Source organism: Channa argus, chromosome 23 (assembly GCF_033026475.1).
Source record: "Channa argus isolate prfri chromosome 23, Channa argus male v1.0, whole genome shotgun sequence".
In the NCBI taxonomy this organism is placed as follows: Eukaryota; Metazoa; Chordata; class Actinopteri; order Anabantiformes; family Channidae; genus Channa; species Channa argus.
The window spans coordinates 274,126-295,056 of record NC_090219.1 but is presented as its reverse complement, the minus strand read 5'-3'; the positions used below and the strand labels follow the sequence as shown (position 1 = coordinate 295,056).

At 38.3% G+C, this 20,931-nt stretch overlaps 1 protein-coding gene across 15 annotated transcripts in view; it reads right to left on the bottom strand.

Moving 5' to 3' along the window:
• The window catches only part of cd99 (CD99 molecule), a 180,197-nt gene that overhangs the window by 103,176 nt on the left and 56,090 nt on the right, over nucleotides 1-20,931 (bottom strand). The gene's annotated exons all lie outside the window — the stretch shown is intronic.

The window sequence follows — 20,931 nt, the reverse complement described above, 5'->3', positions numbered from 1 at the left end:
ACATTAAACTTTAGAGAAAGTACATTTACATATAGTCATTTGGCAGATGGTTTTACCCAAATTGATCTACAAGTGAGATACAAGGCAAGAAATATCTAAGTCAAGGAGACTTAGATATTAAGAATAGGAAATTTTCCTTTTTTCTTAAAAATTTTAATAGATATAGAATAGAATAGATGCATAGTAAGTTACAGAAGGAGTCTGTAATAACTTAAATAATTTGCAATTAAATGCACTTTGTTATTATTGAGTTCAGAAAATTTTAATAGAGAAATATTAATATAATTAACTATAAACAACAAAAAACAGATACTATTAGTAAAGGCATGGTTTACATTTTAGCAATAAGTTATTGAGAGCCAAAATGTATCTGGTGCTTTCTTTAAAAGAACTTTTGACACGAGGACAGCAGCACATGGGATGTCGTCGAAGCCATTGGAGTTGTGGAGTCCAGAAAACCAGGCTTCTTGGACCTACTGGTACACACCAATGAGGTGTATGAAGGCTATGTGGGCACCATATGTGGGCCCCATTTTAAAAAAAAAAACTAAATCATGGACCTACGGAACATTGCCAAAATTAGGAGCATCCTGTCTCAAAGTGATGCCGAAAAACTGGTCCATGCATTTGTTACCTCTAGGTTGGACTACTTTAATTCCCTACTTTCAGGATGCCCCAGTAACTCCCTAAAGAGCCTGCAATTAATCCAAAATGCTGCAGCAAGAGTGCTGACTGGAACTAGCAAGAGAGATCATATTTCACCTTCACTAGCTTCTCTCCATTGGCTTCCCATTAAATGTAGAATAGAATTTAAAACCCTGCTTCTTACATATAAAGCTCTGAATGGTCAGGCTCCATCATATATAGAAGACCTCATAGCACCATATCATCCCAGTAGACCACTTCGCTCTCAGAATGCAGGCCTACTTGTGGTTCCCAGAATTTCCAAAAGTAGAATGGGAGGTAGAGCCTTTAGCTATCAAGCTCCTCTCTTGTGGAACCAGCTCCCAGTTCAGATTCGGGAAGCAGACACCCTCTCTACTTTTAAGTCTAGGCTTAAAACCTTCCTTTTTAATAAAGCATATAGTTAGTTATAGTTATGCTGCCATAGGCTTAGACTGCTGGGGGACCCACCCCCCAATGCACTAAGCTCCTTTCCTCCTCTTGACCATCTCTCCTCTCCTCTCATCCCGCAATTGTCACCACTGTATGTCATTAACTCTGTGTGTTCTCTCCCATAGTTGTCTTTGTCCTCCTCTGTCCCCCTCTCTCTGTCCCTGTCCCTTTTTTCAGGTGTCCCCCGGCTTTGAAGCTGTGTGTCTTCCAGCGTGAAGCTACTGGTCCTACCAATCTGCCAGATGTTTTGTTGTTGCTTTTTGTTGCTCTGTTCTTTTCTCTCTCCCCTTTCCACTCACCCCAACCGCTCGAGGCAGATGGCCGTCCACCCTGAGCCTGGTTCTGCTGGAGGTTTCTTCCTTTAAAGGGAGTTTTTCCTCTCCACTGTTGCCTATGGCTTGCTCCAGGGGGAATTGTTGGGTTCTCTTTATATATCTTTATAATCTTGACTTTATTCTGTAAAGTGCCCTGAGATGACTTTGTTGTGAATTGGCACTATATAAATAAAGTTGAATTGAATTGAAATTGAACATGTAAAGATAGATATTAAGTTGTGTGGCAACAGATACACCCATCAGCCACACCTCTGAAATTTAACACAATCCAATACTTTGGCACTGCCATTAATTCAATTTTTAAAAGGTTATAATTTCTGTTTTCAGGTTGAAACTGTCAGAAAGGTGATAATTCTATTGTGTGTTTATTATTGAGGTCAAAGTGGGTAGTGGAATCATACAGGAGTGCATTATAAGAGGTGGTTCTAATGATTTGCCTCCCTCAGCATTTTTAAATAAGGTGGCCAAAACATTAATCTGAATTTTGTGTGTGTGCTTTCAAATTCTTGACAATAGGGAGGTCCTGGAGGTGTTGTATTTTCAAAGTGGAAGCCTATAGACCCTAGAGCGCCCAGTAAATGGATTTTCACAAAAAAATGGAAAGATTGGGACAGGGAAATACCAGACTGATCTGAATGGGAAAAGCTTTCCTCTTTTTTAGCTCTTTGGTATTTTATAATAAATTTTAATTTAGGGCTTTGATAGATGCTCCCTGACTGCCCAACATTATCTATAAATATTACAGTATATGTATCACAGTGTTGAGCACTTGGGGAGCATCATTTACCTAGTCTTTGCAGTGTGTCCTAGATAGAATTTTGGCCAATTCCACACTGAATCGGCATCAGCGAAACAGTCTACTCTAATAGGCTGTTAAGTTTAGCAAATGGGGCAGGAGAAGGGAACATATTAATAACAGCAATACATTTTGTAAATTTCTATAAGACACATGGTCTCTTAGAAGTAGCAATACCAAACAGGTGGCTGCCGCTTGGCATTCATAAATGCTTTCGCTAACGGTACTCTGCATTACATTACCCGCAGGTGTGCAGTGCTGATTCATGTGCAGCACACTGAAATGGCAGCACGCTGTGCCAACTTAGCATGTGCATGGAGCTGTTCATAAATGCCAAAAGGTGTTTATAACTGTATTTATAAACACCAACTAGCGATATAAGGTTTGATATTAAACATGAAACTACAAATCTGAAATTGCTTTTAAGCGCATAATCACGACTGATTTACTGTGGCTTATTGAAGGCTTTTACATTGATATTTCCATGCTGAACTGAGTTGTTCTGGACCAAATAAGAAGGCAAACACAATTTGCCTTCAGTATTTTGCTGCAATTGTCAGAAACAAGCATATCTTGAAAACCAGCTCCATTCGGCCTGAAAATGCTTTTAAGCGCATAATAACTTACAGGGATGAATTCTGGCTTATTAAAAGCAGTTGCAATGATATTTCCATGCTCGATTTAGTTGTTCTGGGCATAATGAGGGCAAACAGTGTCCTGTCAGTATTTCACTTCAATTGTCAGAAATAAGCAAGTCTTCAAAACCAGCTCCGTTCGGACTGAAAATGCTTTTAAGCGCATAATAACTTACACGGAAGAACTGTGGATTATTAAATGCTGTTATAATGATATTTGCTGGATTGAGTTTTTCTGGGCCAAATATGAAGGCAAACAGTTTTCCTTTAGTACATTGCTGCAATTTGCAGAAACAAGCATATCTTCAAAACCAGCTCCATTCAGCTTGAAAAGGCTTTTAAGCGCATAATAACTTACACTGATAAACTGTGGCTAAATAGAAGCTGTTGCAATGATATTTCCATGCTGAACTGAGTTGTTCTGGACCAAATAAGAAGGCAAACACAGTTTCCCTTTAGCTTTTTTCTGCAATTGTCAGAAACAAGCATATCTTCAAAACCAGCTCCATTCAGCCTGAAAATGCTTTTAAGCACATAATAACTTACACTTATGTACTGGGGCTTATTAAATGTTGTTGCAATGATATTTCCATGCTGGATTAAGTTATTCTGTGCCGAAAATGAAGGCAAACACAGTTCCCCTTCAGTACTTTGCTGCAATTGTCAGAAATAAACATGTCTTCAAAACCAGCTCCATTATGCCTGAAAATGCTTTTAAGCACATAATAACTTACACTTATGTACTGGGGCTAAAACAAGCTGTTGCAATGATATTTCCATGCTGAACTGAGTTGTTCTGGGCCAAATATGAAGGCAAAACACAGTTTCCCTTCAGTATTTTACTGCAATTGTCACAAACAAGCATATCTTCAAAACCAGCTCCATTAGCCCTGAAAATACTTTTAAGCGCATAATAACTTAGACTGATTTACTGTGGCTAAATAAAAGCTGTTGTAATGATATTTCCATGCTGAACTGAGTTTTTCTGGCGAAAAATGAAGGTAAATACAGTTTCCATTCAGTATTTTGCTGCAATTGTCAGAAACCAGCATATCTTCGAAACCAGATCCATTCGGCCTGAAAATGCTTTTAAGTGCATAACTTACACTCATGTACTGTGGCTAAAAAAAGCTGTTGCAATGATGTTTCCATGCTGAACTGAGTTGTTCTATGCCAAATATGAAACGCAGACCTCCATTCAGCCTCCATTCAGCCTAAAAATGCTTTTAAGCGCATAATAACTTAGACCGATGAACTGTGGCAAAAGAAAGCTGTTGCAACGATATTTCCATGCTGAACTGAGTTGTTCTAGGTCAAATATTAAGGCAAACACAGTTTCCTTTCAGTGGTTTGCTGCAATTGTCAGAAACAAGCATATCTTCAAAACCAGTTCTAATTGTTCTGAAAATGCTTTTAAGCGCATAATAAATTAGACTGATGTACTTTGTTTAATTAAAGTCTGTTGCAATGATATTTCCATGCTAGATTTAGTTGTTCTGGGCCAGATATTAAGGCAAACACAATTTTCCTTCAGCTTTTTACTGCAATTGTCAGAAACAAGCATATGTTCAAACCAGCTCCATTTGGCCTGAAAAGGCTGTTAAGTGCATAATAACTTACACTGGTGAACTGTGGCTAAATAAAAGCTTTTGCAAACATATTTTCATGCTGGATAGAGTTGGTGTGGGTCAAATATGAAGGTAAAAAGAGTTTCCCTTCAATATTTTGATCATTATCAGAAACAAGGATAACTTCAAAACCAGCTCCATTCGGCCTGAAAATACTTTTAAGCGCATAATAAGTTATGATGTACTGTGGCTTATTAAAGGCTTTTACATTGATATTTCCATGCTCTTTTCCCTTCAGTATTTTGCTACAATTGTGAGAAACAAGCATAACTTGAAAACCAGCTCAATTCGACCTGAAAATGCTTTTAAGCACATAATAACTTAGACTGATGTATTGTGGCTAAATAGAAGCTGTTGCAATGATATTTCCATGCTGAACCGAGTTGTTATGGGCCAAATATGAAGGCAAAGACAGTTCCCCTTCAGTATTTTTCTGCAATTGTCAGAAACAAGCATATCTTCAAAACCAGCTGCATTAGCCCTGAAAATACTTTTAAGCGCATAATAACTTAGACTGATTTACTGTGGCTAAATAAAAGCTGTTGTAATGATATTTCCATGCTGAACTGAGTTTTTCTGGCGAAAAATGAAGGTAAATACAGTTTCCATTCAGTATTTTGCTGCAATTGTCAGAAACCAGCATATCTTCGAAACCAGATCCATTCGGCCTGAAAATGCTTTTAAGTGCATAACTTACACTCATGTACTGTGGCTAAAAAAAGCTGTTGCAATGATGTTTCCATGCTGAACTGAGTTGTTCTATGCCAAATATGAAACGCAGACCTCCATTCAGCCTCCATTCGGCCTGAAAATGCTTTTAAGCGCATAATAACTTACAGGGATGAATTCTGGCTTATTAAAAGCAGTTGCAATGATATTTCCATGCTCGATTTAGTTGTTCTGGGCATAATGAGGGCAAACAGTGTCCTCTCAGTATTTCACTTCAATTGTCAGAAATAAGCAAGTCTTCAAAACCAGCTCCGTTCGGACTGAAAATGCTTTTAAGCGCATAATAACTTACACGGAAGAACTGTGGATTATTAAATGCTGTTATAATGATATTTGCTGGATTGAGTTTTTCTGGGCCAAATATGAAGGCAAACAGTTTTCCTTTAGTACATTGCTGCAATTTGCAGAAACAAGCATATCTTCAAAACCAGCTCCATTCAGCTTGAAAAGGCTTTTAAGCGCATAATAACTTACACTGATAAACTGTGGCTAAATAGAAGCTGTTGCAATGATATTTCCATGCTGAACTGAGTTGTTCTGGACCAAATAAGAAGGCAAACACAGTTTCCCTTTAGCTTTTTTCTGCAATTGTCAGAAACAAGCATATCTTCAAAACCAGCTCCATTCAGCCTGAAAATGCTTTTAAGCACATAATAACTTACACTTATGTACTGGGGCTAAAACAAGCTGTTGCAATGATATTTCCATGCTGAACTGAGTTGTTCTGGGCCAAATATGAAGGCAAAACACAGTTTCCCTTCAGTATTTTACTGCAATTGTCACAAACAAGCATATCTTCAAAACCAGCTCCATTAGCCCTGAAAATACTTTTAAGCGCATAATAACTTAGACTGATTTACTGTGGCTAAATAAAAGCTGTTGTAATGATATTTCCATGCTGAACTGAGTTTTTCTGGCGAAAAATGAAGGCATAACAAGCATATCTTCAAAACCAGCTCTATTAGGCCTGAAAATGTTTTTAAGCGCATAATAATAAACACTGATGATCTGTAGGTTATTAAATGTTGTTGCAATGATATTTCCATAGTGGATGGAGTTGTTCTGGGCCAAATATGAAGGCAAACACAGTTTCCCTTCACTATTTTGCTGCAATTGTCAGAAACAAGCATATCTTCAAACCAGCTCCGTTCGGCCTAAAAATGCTTTTAAATGTATAATAACTTACACGGAAGAACTGTGGCCTATTAAATGCTGTTGCAATGATATTTCCTTGCTAACCTGAGTTGTTCTGGGCCAAATATGGAAACAAATACAGTTTTCCTTCAGTTCTTTGCTGCAATTGTCAGAAACAAGCATAACTTCAAAAACAGCTCCATTCGGCTTGAAAATGCTTTTAAACGCATAATAACTTACACTGATGAACTGTGGCTAAATAAAAGCTGTTGCAATGATATTTCCATGCTGAAGTGAGTTTTTCTGTGCTAAATATGAAAGCAAACACACTATCCCTTCAGTATTTTGCTGCAAAGGTCAGAAAGGAAAACTTCAATGATATTTAATTGCAACAATTTCAATTCAATTCAATTCAATTCAACTTTATTTATATAGCGCCAATTCACAACAAAGTCATCTCAGGGCACTTTACAGAATAAAGTCAAGATTATAAAGATATATAAAGGGAACCCAACAATTCCCCCTGGAGCAAGCCATAGGCAACAGTGGAGAGGAAAAACTCCCTTTAACGGAAGAAACCTCCAGCAGAACCAGGCTCAGGGTGGACGGCCATCTGCCTCGACCGGTTGGGGTGAGTGGAAAGGGGAGAGAAAAAAGAACAGAGCAACAAAAAGCAACAACAAAACATCGGGCAGATTGGTAGGACCAGTAGCTGCACGCTGGAAGACACACAGCTTCAAAGCCGGGGGACACCTGCAGAAAGGGACCGAGAGAGGGGGGACAGAGAAGGACAAAGACAACTACGGGAGAAAAAACACAGAGTTAATGACATACAGTGGTGACAATTGCGGGATGAGAGGAGAGGAGAGATGGTCAAGAGGAGGAAAGGAGCTCAGTGCATTGAGGGGTGGGTCCCCCAGCAGTCTAAGCCTATGGCAGCATAACTATAACTAACTATATGCTTTATTAAAATGGAAGGTTTTAAGCCTAGACTTAAAAGTAGAGAGGTCTGCTTCCCGAATCTGAACTGGGAGCTGGTTCCACAAGAGAGGAGCTTGATAACTAAAGGCTCTACCTCCCATTCTACTTTTGGAAATTCTGGGAACCACAAGTAGGCCTGCATTCTGAGAGCAAAGTGGTCTACTGCTATGAGGTCTTCTATATATGATGGAGCCTGACCATTCAGAGCTTTATATGTAAGAAGCGGGGTTTTAAATTCTATTCTACATTTAATGGGAAGCCAATGGAGAGAAGCTAGTGAAGGTGAAATATGATCTCTCTTGCTAGTTCCAGTCAGCACTCTTGCTGCAGCATTTTGGATTAATTGCAGGCTCTTTAGGGAGTTACTGGGGCATCCTGAAAGTAGGGAATTACAGTAGTCCAACCTAGAGGTAACAAATGCATGGACCAGTTTTTCGGCATCACTTTGAGACAGGATGCTCCTAATTTTGGCAGTGTTCCGTAGGTGGAAGAAGGCTGTTCTAGAGATTTGTTTTATATGTGAGTTAAAGGACAGATCCTGATCAAAAATAACTCCAAGGTTCCTTGCAGTAGTACTGGAGGCCAAACTTATGCCATCTAGTGTAACAATATGGTTGGACATCATATCTCTGAGATTTTTGGCCCCAAATACTATGACTTCAGTTTTGTCTGAGTTTAAAAGTAAAAAATTGTGGGACATCCAGGCCTTGATGTCTTGTAGGCATGCTTGAAGCTTTATTAACTGATTATTTTCATCTGGTTCCATAGATAAATATAGCTGGGTATCATCAGCATAACAGTGGAAATTTATGGAGTGTTTTCTAATAATGTTGCCTAAAGGAGACATATATAAAGTCAAAAGTATTGGTCCTAACACAGAGCCTTGTGGAACTCCATAGCTAACCTTTGTGTGCATGGAGGATTCATCATTAACATGAACAAATTGAAATCTATCAGATAGATAAGATTTAAACCAACCTAGTGCAGTTCCTGTAATTCCAATTTCATGTTCCAGCCTCTGTAATAAAATGTTATGATCAATGGTATCAAATGCAGCACTAAGATCTAACAGAACAAGTATAGAGATGAGTCCAGTATCTGAGGCCATGAGAAGATCGTTGGTGACTTTTACCAGTGCTGTTTCTGTACTATGATGAACTCTAAATTCTGACTGAAAGTCTTCATACAAATTATTCCTATGAAGGTGATCACATAATTGTTTTGCGACTACTTTTTCAATTATTTTAGAAATAAAGGGGAGATTAGATATTGGTCTGTAATTGGCTAAAACACCTGGGTCAAGACAGGGTTTTTTAAGTAATGGTTTAATTACAGCTACCTTATAGGCCTGTGGTACATAGCCTGTTTGTAAAGATAGATTTATGATATCTAATATGAATGTATCTATTAAGGGTAAAGCTTCCTTGAGCAGCTTAGTTGGAATAGGGTCTAGCAGACAGGTTGTTGGTTTAGATGAGGTAATAATTGAAATTAGCTCAGAGAGATCTATGGGTAAAAAGCAGTCTAACAGGGATTGGGGCCTTATCGATGACTCTAGCACTGTTGAACATGAAGATCTATCTGTAATTTTTGGGGGGAGGATCTGGTGAATTCGTTCTCTAATAGCTACAATTTTATTAATAAAGAAGGTCATGAAGTCATTGCTGCTCAAAGTTAAGGGAATAACACTGAACTAAGTTGTTCTGGGCCAAATATGAAGGAAAACACAGATTCCCTTCAGTATTTTGCTGCTATTGTCAGAAAAATGCATATCTTCAAAACCAGCTCCATTTGGCCTGAAAATGCTTTTAAGCGCATAATAACTTACATGGATGAATTGTGGCTTATTAAAAGCTGTAGCAATGATATTTCCGTGCTGGATTTAGTTATTCTGGGCCAAATATTAAGGCAAACACAGTTTCTCTTCAGTATTTTTCTGCAATTCTCAGAAACAATCTTCTTCTTCTTCTTTTCCTTTCGGCTGTTTCCTTTCAGGAGTCGCCACAGCGAATCATGTGTCTCCATCTAAACCTATCCTCTGCATCCTCTTCTCTCACACCAACTAGCTTCATGTTCTCTCTCACTACATCCATAAATTTCCTCTTTGGTCTTCCTCTAGACCTCCTGCCTGGCAGCTCCAACCTCAGCATCCTTCTACCGATATATTCACAATGTCTCCTCTGAACATGTCCAAACCACCTCAATCTGGCCTCTCTGACTTTATCTCCAAAACATCTAACATGAGCTGTCCCTCTGATGTACTCATTCCTGATCCTGTCCATCCTCGTCACTCCCAAAGAGAACCTCAACATCTTAAGCTCTGCTACCTCCAGCTCTGCCTCCTGTCTTTTCTTCAGTGCCACTGTCTCTAAGCCGAACAACATTGCTGGTCTCACCACCATCTTGAAAACCTTTCCTTTCATTATCGTTGATACTCTTTTATCACACAACACACCTGACACTTTTCTCCACCTGTTCCAACCTGCCTGCACTCGCCTCTTCACCTCTTTTTCACACTCTCAGTTGCTCTGAACCGTTGACCCTAAGTACTTAAAGTCCTGCACTTTCTTCACCTCTGCTCCCTGTAACCTCACCGTTCCACCTGGGTCCCTCTCATTGACACACATGTATTCTGTCTTACTGCGCCTAAGCTTCATTCCTCTGTTTTCCAGAGCAGACCTCCACCTCTCTAGATTTTCCTCCACCTTCTCTCTGCTCTCACTACAAATTACAATGTCATCTGCAAACATAATAGTCCATGGAGATTCTTGTCTAACCTCATCTGTCAGCCTTTCCATCACCAGAGCAAACAAGAAGGGGCTCAGAGCTGATCCTTGATGCAGACCCACCTCCACCTTGAACTCCTCTGTCACACCTACAGCACCTCACCACGGTCTTACAGCTCTCATACATGTCCTACACCACTCTAACATACTTCTCTCCCACTCCAGACGTCCTCATACAATACCACAGCTCCTCTCTCGGCACCCTGTCATACGCTTTCTCTAAATCTACAAAGACACAATGCAACTCCCTATGACCCTCTCTGTACTTCTCCATCAGCATCCTCAAAGCAAATACTGCATCTGTTGTACTCATTCTAGGTATGAAACCATATTGCTGCTCACAAATGCTCACCTCTGCCCTTAGCCAAGCTTCCACTTCTCTTTCCCACAACTTCATTGTGTGGCTCATCAGCTTTATTCCTCTGTACTTGCCACAGCTCTGTACATCTCTCTTGTTCTTAAAAATTGGCACCAGTACACTTCTCCTCCAGTCCTCTGGCATCCTCTCACTTTTCAAGATTTTGTTAAACAAACTAGTCAGAAACTCTACTGCCACCTCTCCTAGACACTTCCATACCTCCACAGGTATGTTATCAGGACCAACTGCCTTTCCACTCTTCATCCTCTTCAACGCCCTCCTCACTTCACTCTTACTAATCTTTGCTACTTCCTGCTCGTCACCTCTTCTACTCTTCGTTTCCTTTCATTTTCCTCGTTCATCAACTCTTCAAAGTTCTCCTTCCATCTTCCCATCACACTCCTGGCACCTGTCATTATATTTCCATCCTTATCTTTAATCACACTAACCTGCTGCACATCCTTTCCATCTCTATCTCTTTGTCTGGCCAACCTGTACAAATCCACCTCTCCCTCTTTAGTGTCCAACCTAGCATACAAGTCCTCATATGCTCTTTGTTTGGCCTTTGCCACCTCTATCTTCACCTTACGCTGTATCTCCCTGTACTCCTGTCTACTCTCTTCAGTCCTCTCAGTGTCCCACTTCTTCTTAGCTAACCTCTTTTTCTGTATACACTGCATACATGAAACTTCCTCGTTCCACCACCAAGTCTCCTTGGCCGCTTTCCTCTTTCCAGATGACACACCGAGTACCCTCCTACCTGTCTCCAAAGCAGCTCCATTTGGCCTGAAAATGCTTTTAAGCGCATAATAACTTACATGGATGTATTGTGGCTTATTTAAAGCTGTTGCAATGATATTTCCATGCTGGATTTAGTTGTTCTGGGCCAAATATGAAGGCAAACACAGTTTCTCTTCAGTATTTTTCTGCAATTGTAAAGATTTTAAGCACATAAGAACTTACACTCATGTACTGTGGCTAAATAAAAGCTGTTGCAATGATATTTCCATACTGAACTGATTTGCTCTGGGCCAATTATGAAGGCAAACACAGTCCCATGATGTCGTAAACTTCTGGCCATCCCTATGGGTCCCATGCAGCACGTGTCTGTGACAAAGGCCTCAGCACCTACAGGATGGTCAGAGGGTTACACTGAGGCTGATGTCTCTGTGTCTGTCCAACTTTGTCTCCTAAAAATGCTGTTTTTATACAACTAAACTGCAAACTGGATTACGTTTTTGTAGCAAACTACAAATTATTAATACTATACTAATTATTACGCTCCCATGCCACGTATTTTTTTGAACAAATTAAACTGTACTTTTATTAATGGAAAGGGAGCAGCCAGGAGGTGGTTAGGAAGGGTGTCATCTGTATAATGCACAGGACTGTCAAGCTAACTATCCAAGCTTGGTTCCCGAGTTCAGCCCTGCCAGGTGCAGGGCCCCAAGAAAACCACAGGGCCCCAAGACCGCAGTGCCCCAAGAAAACCGCTGTCTTTATTGTAAGACTAAGATCGTGGATGTGTTTAAAAGCAATAAAACATGTTCTGGGTAAAAGATTTTCCTGTATTACACCAGATCTTCCTCTGACCCTAACCAGCTCCTTTACCTGCCTTATCACAACCATAAAATACTTTAATAATGCTGTAGTCAAAATAAATGGACATTTTACTGCATAGGATTGCGTATTGTGACAGTAAATTTAGCTATTTTTTGCTGCATCATCAGATACAAACAAAAATGTTGCCTGATAACATTTTATTTATATGTTCAGTATCAATGTATTTGCAAGTCATCATTTACTTTACGTGACAACTATCGTCATCACATTCACAGGAAACATGGTGTGGTTGAAAATACATTTTCCATTAGTTGTATAGGAACATAATTTTTAGGATACAGGGTTGATTGGTTCATACAAATGTGTAAATGATCAAGTTTTTGGTGAGTGTCACTAAAGGGTAAAGTTATTAAACTCAGTGTCCAGTTTTTAACCAACCTAATCAAAGCTTCAGTTTATATGGTGATAAGGTGAGGACCCAGCTGTAATAACTTAATACAGCTGTATAAGTAGATGTATATTTCATCTAAATGAATGCCCTTTTCTCTATTTTAAACTGTACACAGCCCTTACCTCACACAAACCCAAACTCACACATTAGGCTCAATACACCAAAGCATTAAACCAAGTCTACCTCCTGGCAAAAATCGGGTCTTTTGGTTTTAGGACCAACATTGTCGTCATTGAGGATGGATTACAGGAGCTGTGCACAACTGCACCTTATAAACTGGTGATAACCAACTAGGATAAAACTGGCTACAGGTTAGAAGACACACTGTACCGTACAGCCTATAACTTGTCCAGTCACACATTTTTATTGTTTTGTCTGTGTGGTTTATTGCATTTAACATGAAAGGAGATTAAGCACTGGCTTTAGGCTCTTTTCGTTAATTTCACATCCACGCTGGTTCATACACATAGCTAATGCTTCCAGGGAATTTGTTATGGCCCACCAGTGGTATGACCTTCACTTCCAGGGTCACCTTACCTCAGTCCAGCTGTACAGGTATATACAGGCCGATGGCTAAAGTTACCAAGTATCTTCTGAGCTATATGGCTCAGACAGTCCATAAATGAAGATCTTTGGGCCCAAAGTTTCATCAAGCCTAAATTGTATTATAACTGGTGAAATGATCTTTGCTCTACTAAAGCTAGAAGTATCATCACTAGTAAAATCTATAGCAACAGTCAACTGTTCATATGTGAATCCAAATCTTCAATCTAAACAGGTAAGATTAACCTCAGAGCTGTGGGTGTACACCACTTTTACCTATTATTCTGGCCTTATTAAAGCTTTACTCATGAAAAGTTATTATTTCTTGTATAGTAGAGCCTTCATTACAATGTGACAGATGATGTTGGAGTTCTTCAGGGAATGTGGCCTTTGTGTTTCACAGCTCCATTTGCTTGCACTTTGATTGAGTCCAAGATCTTGTAACGCTGGCAACTTGTACGAGCATCTGAGGTAAATTTACTACACAATTGGTGAAAAAGGTCCACACTGAACTCTCCATCAACATCTATTTAAAATACTATCTCACTGCAAAGTTTCAGAATACCGGAGCAGAGGGCTGGAGAGGCATCAGGGATCAGTGCTTTGATTGTAGTGTCACTTAACTCTTTGTGTGTGTGTGTGTATGTGTGTGTTTGTGTGTGTGTGTGTGTATGTGTTTGTTTTGTCTAATAAGCCTCATGTAGATGGTGGCAAAGAAAATGCTCAAATATAATCAATGAAATGTGCACAACTTTAAACAAACATACTGTAATGTGCTGAGTCCTGAGTTTAACAGTAGCCCAGTATGACCAGCATTTTGCCCTAATTTTAAACACCCTTTATGGGGCTCTGCTTCTTGACTTCTACATAAACAGTCCAAATCATAATGTAACATACCTAGATTCTGTTGACTTCAATTTGTCTTATCTTTTTTCCTTTGAACAAATAAAAATCTGAGCAAAATTACTTAATCTAATGTTAGGTCAAACACTGTACCAGTGCCTCATTCTATTGCTCGCATTTACTACATGCTTCCTGCTTAAGAAAGTCCCCCCTCCTCAATCTGCCAGAGGTGGTCATCATCATCCCATTATTAATTGCTGCAAATCTGATAAATAATTCTATTGTTAATATATATATATATATATATATATATATATATAGTTATATATATATATATATATATAGTTATATATATATAGTTATATATATATAGTTATATAGTTATATATATATAGTTTTGTATATATATAGTTTTGTATATATATATATATATATATATATATATATATATATATATATATATATATATATATATATATATAAAACTATATATAGTTATATATATAGTTATATATAGTTATATATAGTGTATTCAACTTCAGTGTTTCAGTGTTCAAGTTTGTGTTTTATCAGTGTTGTGAGTTTAAATTCAGTATTAATGTCTGCTTAGTAACGAGTGTGAAACTATTTATCTTAATGCATTTGTAAATAGCTCTTAATGGGCTCATAAGGGGTGAACACTTATGAGCCCAATCTTCTAATACCGACAAACAGCTTTACACACACACAAATCTTGCAGACGGCAGAAGAGTAGCAAAAATCCAACCGTAAAAACACTGCCAATTTTGAGGCTTTCCAGCACTTTTAGTTAAAACCTAAGTGTTTTCTCAGATAATTACACATTTACATTTAGTTTTTTAAGTGGATACATTTGCACAATATTTTACACACAGACAAATTCTATTTACAGTTACAGCTTTGTGTACAGACACACAAATGACACACAAGTCTGAGTACACCCGCACAAATCCCTGTACACGTACAAATAATTTTGCTACTACTACTCTACTCCCATAATTTGTGAGACCTTGTGACTATGCTGTGCTCTTGATTTAAAAACATAAGGAGAAATGCCAAGAGAATGACAATGCTGCTCCCAAGGTTTAAAGTTGTTCAAAGCAGTTTGTTCTCTTTATGGAACTTACTTAACCCAAGCAGAGAAGGTCAACCAGCAAGCCGAAGCACATTTTACTCTTCAATAGAACTTAAAGAAATCTGATTATACTAATCACATTTCTTTTTACATTTTCTAATCTATCTAATATACGTTACATTTAGCCACTTACCTGACATTTTTAGTGTCTTCAATTTTCAGCAAATCCAGTAATTTTAATTATTTAAACAGAGATCAGAAAACGTTATGCCGCAGTTGTGTCATACAGGAATGGTTTGTCACAAGGACTCTTTCCTAAACACATTCCAAACTGGTTTTGATGGCACAGTGAAAAGCTCTATCTATCTGCTCATCTATTTGTTCAACTGGTCATTCAACTAGGAAAATAAGCGCTAGGTCAAGTGTTGTGCAATAGAATAGACCTTTATAGCCAGCCCTGCTGCCCTGCTCATACTCACTGTCATTTCTAAACATCATTTGTGAACTTACTTGGCGTTCTAAAGGTTCAATTCCATTCAACTTTATTTAAATACTGCTAATTCACAACAACGTAATTATAGGGCACTTTACAAAATAAAGTCAAGACTATAAAGGTGTATATAGTCTTGCCTCACTACGCCTCACTACGTTCAACAGTCGATAGTGTTGCCCCCCTGAAAAAGAAGGCAGCACAAGACCAGAAGAGGCGGTCTCCATGGTATAGTTTGCAAAAACGCAACTTAAAACAGGCAACATGAAAGTTAGTGGCATTCCAGAAATTTAGAAAAATCTCATGTAGCCTGGAAAAAGTTTAAAAATTTACAAAAAAGCTCTCAGTGATGCCAGAACAACTATACTTTATATTTGTTCTGTTGATCTTAGTGCTGCAGTCAATACCATTGATCAAAACATTTTATTTCAGACTGGAACATGAAACTGGGATTAAAGGATCTGCACTAGGTTGTTTTAAATCTTATCTATCTGATAGACTTAAATTTGTTCATGTTAATGATGAATCCTTTCATGCACACAAAGTCCGTACCTATGGAACATTGCCACAACCTGTTTCTGTACTATGATGAACTCTAAATCCTGACAGTCTGAAAGTCTTCATACAAATTATTCCGACTACTTTTTCAAGGATTTTAGAAATAAAGGGAAGATTAGATATTGGTCTGTAAATGCTAAAACACCTGCGTCAAGACAGGGTTTTTTAAGTAGTGGTTAAGTAGTGGTACTGGTTAAGGTCTGCACTTTTATGGCGCTTTTCTACCTATTGGCACTCAAAGCGCTTTACACTGCTTCTTATTCACCCATTCACACTCACAATCACACACACACTCATACACCAATGGGGGAGCTGCTATGCAGCTGGCCAACACTCACCGGGAGCAACTAAGTTGGGGTTCAGTGTCTTGCTCAAGGACACTTCGACATGTGACCGGAGGACCGGGGATGGAACCAACAACTGTGAGATTGGTGGACAATCGCTCTACCTTCCTGTACCACAGTCGCCCGAATATGTTCCTGTCTAAATTTCTACATCTGCTGTAGTAGAATTTTTTCCTAACTGTTGTATAGTCCATTCTTGTAAATTCAAATGTTATTAGAAAATGGTCAGACAGAAAAGAATTATGAGGAATGCCATACGTAAGGGACAAGGTCTAAGGTGTGACTAAAACAGTGAGTGGGTTTATTTACATTTTGGGAAGAACCAATTGAATCTAATAATGAATTAAACGCAGTGCTGAGGCAGTTACTGTCAGCATCTACATAATTGTAAAACAGAATAAATAGAATTGATGATCGCTTATTAAGTCAATTACTAACAGAGATTTAGAAGAGAGATCAGATATTTAATAATCCACATTTAAGAGTTTTGGAGTTTAGTTCTGTGGAGGAGTAGTCGTAACTTTTATTAGGTTATCATGATGAACTCCTTTTGTGGTTTATGTCATTTAGTTGGTTGGGGTGCAGACACAGTCTGTGAAGCGATTGGTGGTGAATCTCTGGCATCTGTTTGGCATTAGATTTCTTACAAATCGTCACCCAGCTGGACTTGCTTCCCGGCTGCTCGGGAACTGAAAGCTAACAGGGGCTATGCTAGGTCAGCCTGCATCAGTTACAGGGTTCTGACTAGCTGGATTATTTTCCATGGTGCCTCAGCCATGCTTCCAATTCCATGAGCCTCGCTTCCAACGCTCCAAAAACCTTAAACATGTCACATATACCATTATCAGTAAAGGAGGCAGAGGAAAAACTGAACATGAGACACACCGAGCACGTGAGGGAAGGAGAGACAGAGAAGCCATTGCTAACAGCTGACTGCTAAACTAGTGGAATTAGTTAACGTTAGCTGCTTATGTTTTAGAAGAGCAGGTGCTTGTGTAATACAAGCGTATGTCACGTCTCAAATAGTAATTCTTGTGTAGAGAAGTTAGTTAGTCTCCAATCAACAGTCAATCGGCAGGTTGATAATCAGTTGCTTCACAAAGTATTCAGGCTCAAATAGTTTTTGCACATTTTATTGTCTAATTTAAATTTCAATTTTTGTTTATTAATCTACATTCACCATCAACATTCATGTTGCTCCTTTCTTTTTTCTCTCCACTTCACAATCACTCCCAACCAGTTTTCTCTACATATCCCTAATTAGGTGATTGCCAAAACCTGTCAATGAATGGTTGGCATGACCAGGTTAGTTTGCATTAAAAATCTTGAGGACAAAATAAAGCTTTGTAAACAGAAGAGAAATGACAGAGAGAGTCGGCGCTACGGTAAAATGAAGTCTCAATAAGGTTATGAGACTTTCCAGCTAATAGTTTTACCAGAAGGTTCAGATCCTGATTCAGCTGTGGGACCAAGCTGATGAAGGCTGGGCACCTGCCTGAAAAAAAACATCTGGCCTTTTTCATGACATTAGCACATTTACTTATTACACTCTTCACTGTCTCATTTGCTCTTCCCTAGTTCTAGAACCCTAGTGTTTTTTAATCTAGGATCCAGGAGTGTTGCCAGTGCCTTTACACTTCTATCTCCAGATTATGTGAATTCTTTCTGACTCTGCCAAGTCAAACGTCATCTAAGTGAAATGACATTTGAGTTAGCCACCCACGCTTCGTCTGATAGTTGTACTCTGGTCTTCTGGAAAGGAACTATTACTTTTATTGCTTCCTCAATAGGTTTATATTCCATTGAATTGAGTTGAACAATGTCTGTGAGAGAGATAACAGGCCTACCCCCACTGGCTGGTGCTGTTCACACAGGCACCAGAACATTTATAATGTACTATTCTACTTAAAGTAGCAAATTATGCTTGGGCCTTCCCATTTTTTCCTTTACCTGGCCTAGCCTTTCCTTCCTTAGCTGTTCCTGAAGTAAGTTACTTTTTGCTTTTGATCTGATTTAGAGTAATGTATTCCCTAAATACAGGAAATGGGCAATACAGATGTAATGTCTAGGCTGTAACATTTAGACATGTACACAGTCATGTTGAATGCAACATGTAACAAGCCATTTAAACTTATCCTCTATGCCCCATTCTTCCATTTTAAAAAAGTGTAGCCATCTTAAGCTCTGGTTGCAGTACAGTTCACAAAACCCACAAACCACATTTTACCTCCTTGCTAGCTGATTTAGGTTCAACCTAAACCAGCTTCTTTTAAATGTTGTTTTGCCTTCTGTTGTGGCACTTCAATGCAGTCAATTATACCAAGATACATACTTTTTTATATCATAAAAGAACTTAAAAAACCCATCTGCTCACATGGAGGTGAAGGGTTTTTATACAGCAACCATTGCCTGAGATCACTTCACATCTGGAGAGCTGTTATGTTGTCCATGTTTACCATTATGAATATTGTTACTGGGCTCTTTTATTTGTTTATTGTGAAGCTGACATAAACCTAAATGCATTTCTTCTGACTCATTACATATTGATAAAATACACACTGTGCCTTTACATATTTTAGTGCCGTAGCTTGTATTTGATCACAAACACATACATAATCTTTGTCTTCTCACCATAAAATCTAAAGCCTCATTTACTTTCCCAACTTTCTACTTGATTTATCTGCTCCTGAACTACATTTCAGAAACTATCATCATCTCTGGATAATGGGCCCCTCCCCCTTTTCCTAGTTGGCAGTTTGCAACTAATATTGTGTTTAGCACACCGACTTGAGGCATCCTGTCCTACTGTTTCTGAATTTCCTCATCCTCAAGAGATAAACTGGGTCATTAGAACATCTCTTTATGAAGCCACTGTAATAACTTGCCACCAAGCATTTTTACTGAACTTACAAGGTATTATTTTATATGCTGTATATGTGATGTTGGATCTGTTTTTTAAAGCTGGCTGCATGATGCTGCATGAGCTGGGTAATGGCCATGACTAATTAAATGCAATTTGAGCAGGTCACTTGGTTCACTTAAGCAGTCCAAGGCATGAACAAAACACAGTTTCTGTTTTCTAATTGGACATCCTATTGTTATAAAAAAGATTCTAATCTAATCTGAAGGGATACTGTAAATATCAAAAAGACCTTGATAAACCTTGATATGTATGACTGTAAAACTGACACTCATATTTGAATGCAAAATGATACCAAAATAAACCTCAAACTTAATGATTGTTGATGCTGAAAATTAAAAGCACACTGCAGAATCAAGCCTAAAGCCAAAGTCAGAAGGGATCCATACACATGTTCTAAATGCACTATTTACAGCTGCAAGGTTGACTCATTATAGCATTTCAGCAGTGCAATTTCAAGAAAAGAGGATGAAGGACTAATATTACAAAAAAAAAAAAACAATTTTGCAGTGTGCAAACCTAAGATAAACACAACATGAAGCAAATGGGTCAAACACCTTAAAGGATGGGATGTTGATAGTGATGATTTTTCCAAGTGGGTCATAAAACAGTCAGGTGCCCAAACACTGAAACAGGTTTTATTTGATCAAATTATTTCTCCTACATTCTTTTAGGAGATCACAGCAAAATATGCCTCCCGTGTAAGTAAAAAGCAAAAAAACAGCTAAACAGCTTCAAGTAATTTGTGACATTAAGATTTTTATTACTATCTTTTAACCTAACAGGGAAAAAGACTAGGTATTTAAACTAAAGACTTTGTGAGATATTCCTTCTTTTGTGAGCTATTTCCTTAATAATGCAAAAATGGACAGCAAGATTGAATATAGCAGGTAGGACCTAGTTCACCCGACTAATGTTTTAAGACACACTTAAAAAATATAGATCCTAGGCAATCTCACAACAAATAACTTGTGTACATTTAAATTACAATTTGGTATTTTAGATGAAAAAAATCCTTCTTATCACTATTCAGAAAGCAAAACAAAACACTATCAGTGTGTATAGTATACAAACACAAAGTTCTGAGTAAAAGTACAATCTTTTTAAATAATCACTCAGCTGTATAAAGATTTTATTAATAAATAAATCATAGAAAACTAAGTGTATTCTCATTTGACAGTTTTAAAGTAAGGCTTTAGTTTATGGGTTAAATGAAGCAGACAGGAAATTGACCCAGAGAGTAAGTCTTTTTTTAACAACACAAACCACGGTTGACTGGAAGCTGAATAAAGTTCTGCATTGTATTAAACGTCAGAGACATGTTTTCTGGGCGAAAAGAGGGCATTTAATTGGTCCTGAGGAGATCACTGAAAACTGGAAATTAAAAACAACAGAGCAATGAATGCAAAGATTTTGAGCAGATTTCTAAATAAAAAACAAACCCCATTAAGCCAGCCAGTTAGCCAACTCTTTACCACAAGGTGTCAGGCTATACTTACTATTATTCAATATGTATGCTCTATGGTACTGTCAATCCATCATCCTTTCATGCAAATTTAAAAATACTGAGGCCCTTTGAAAGAAGGCTCAGGAAGAATCACTGCACGGTTTGATGATTATACTGCATC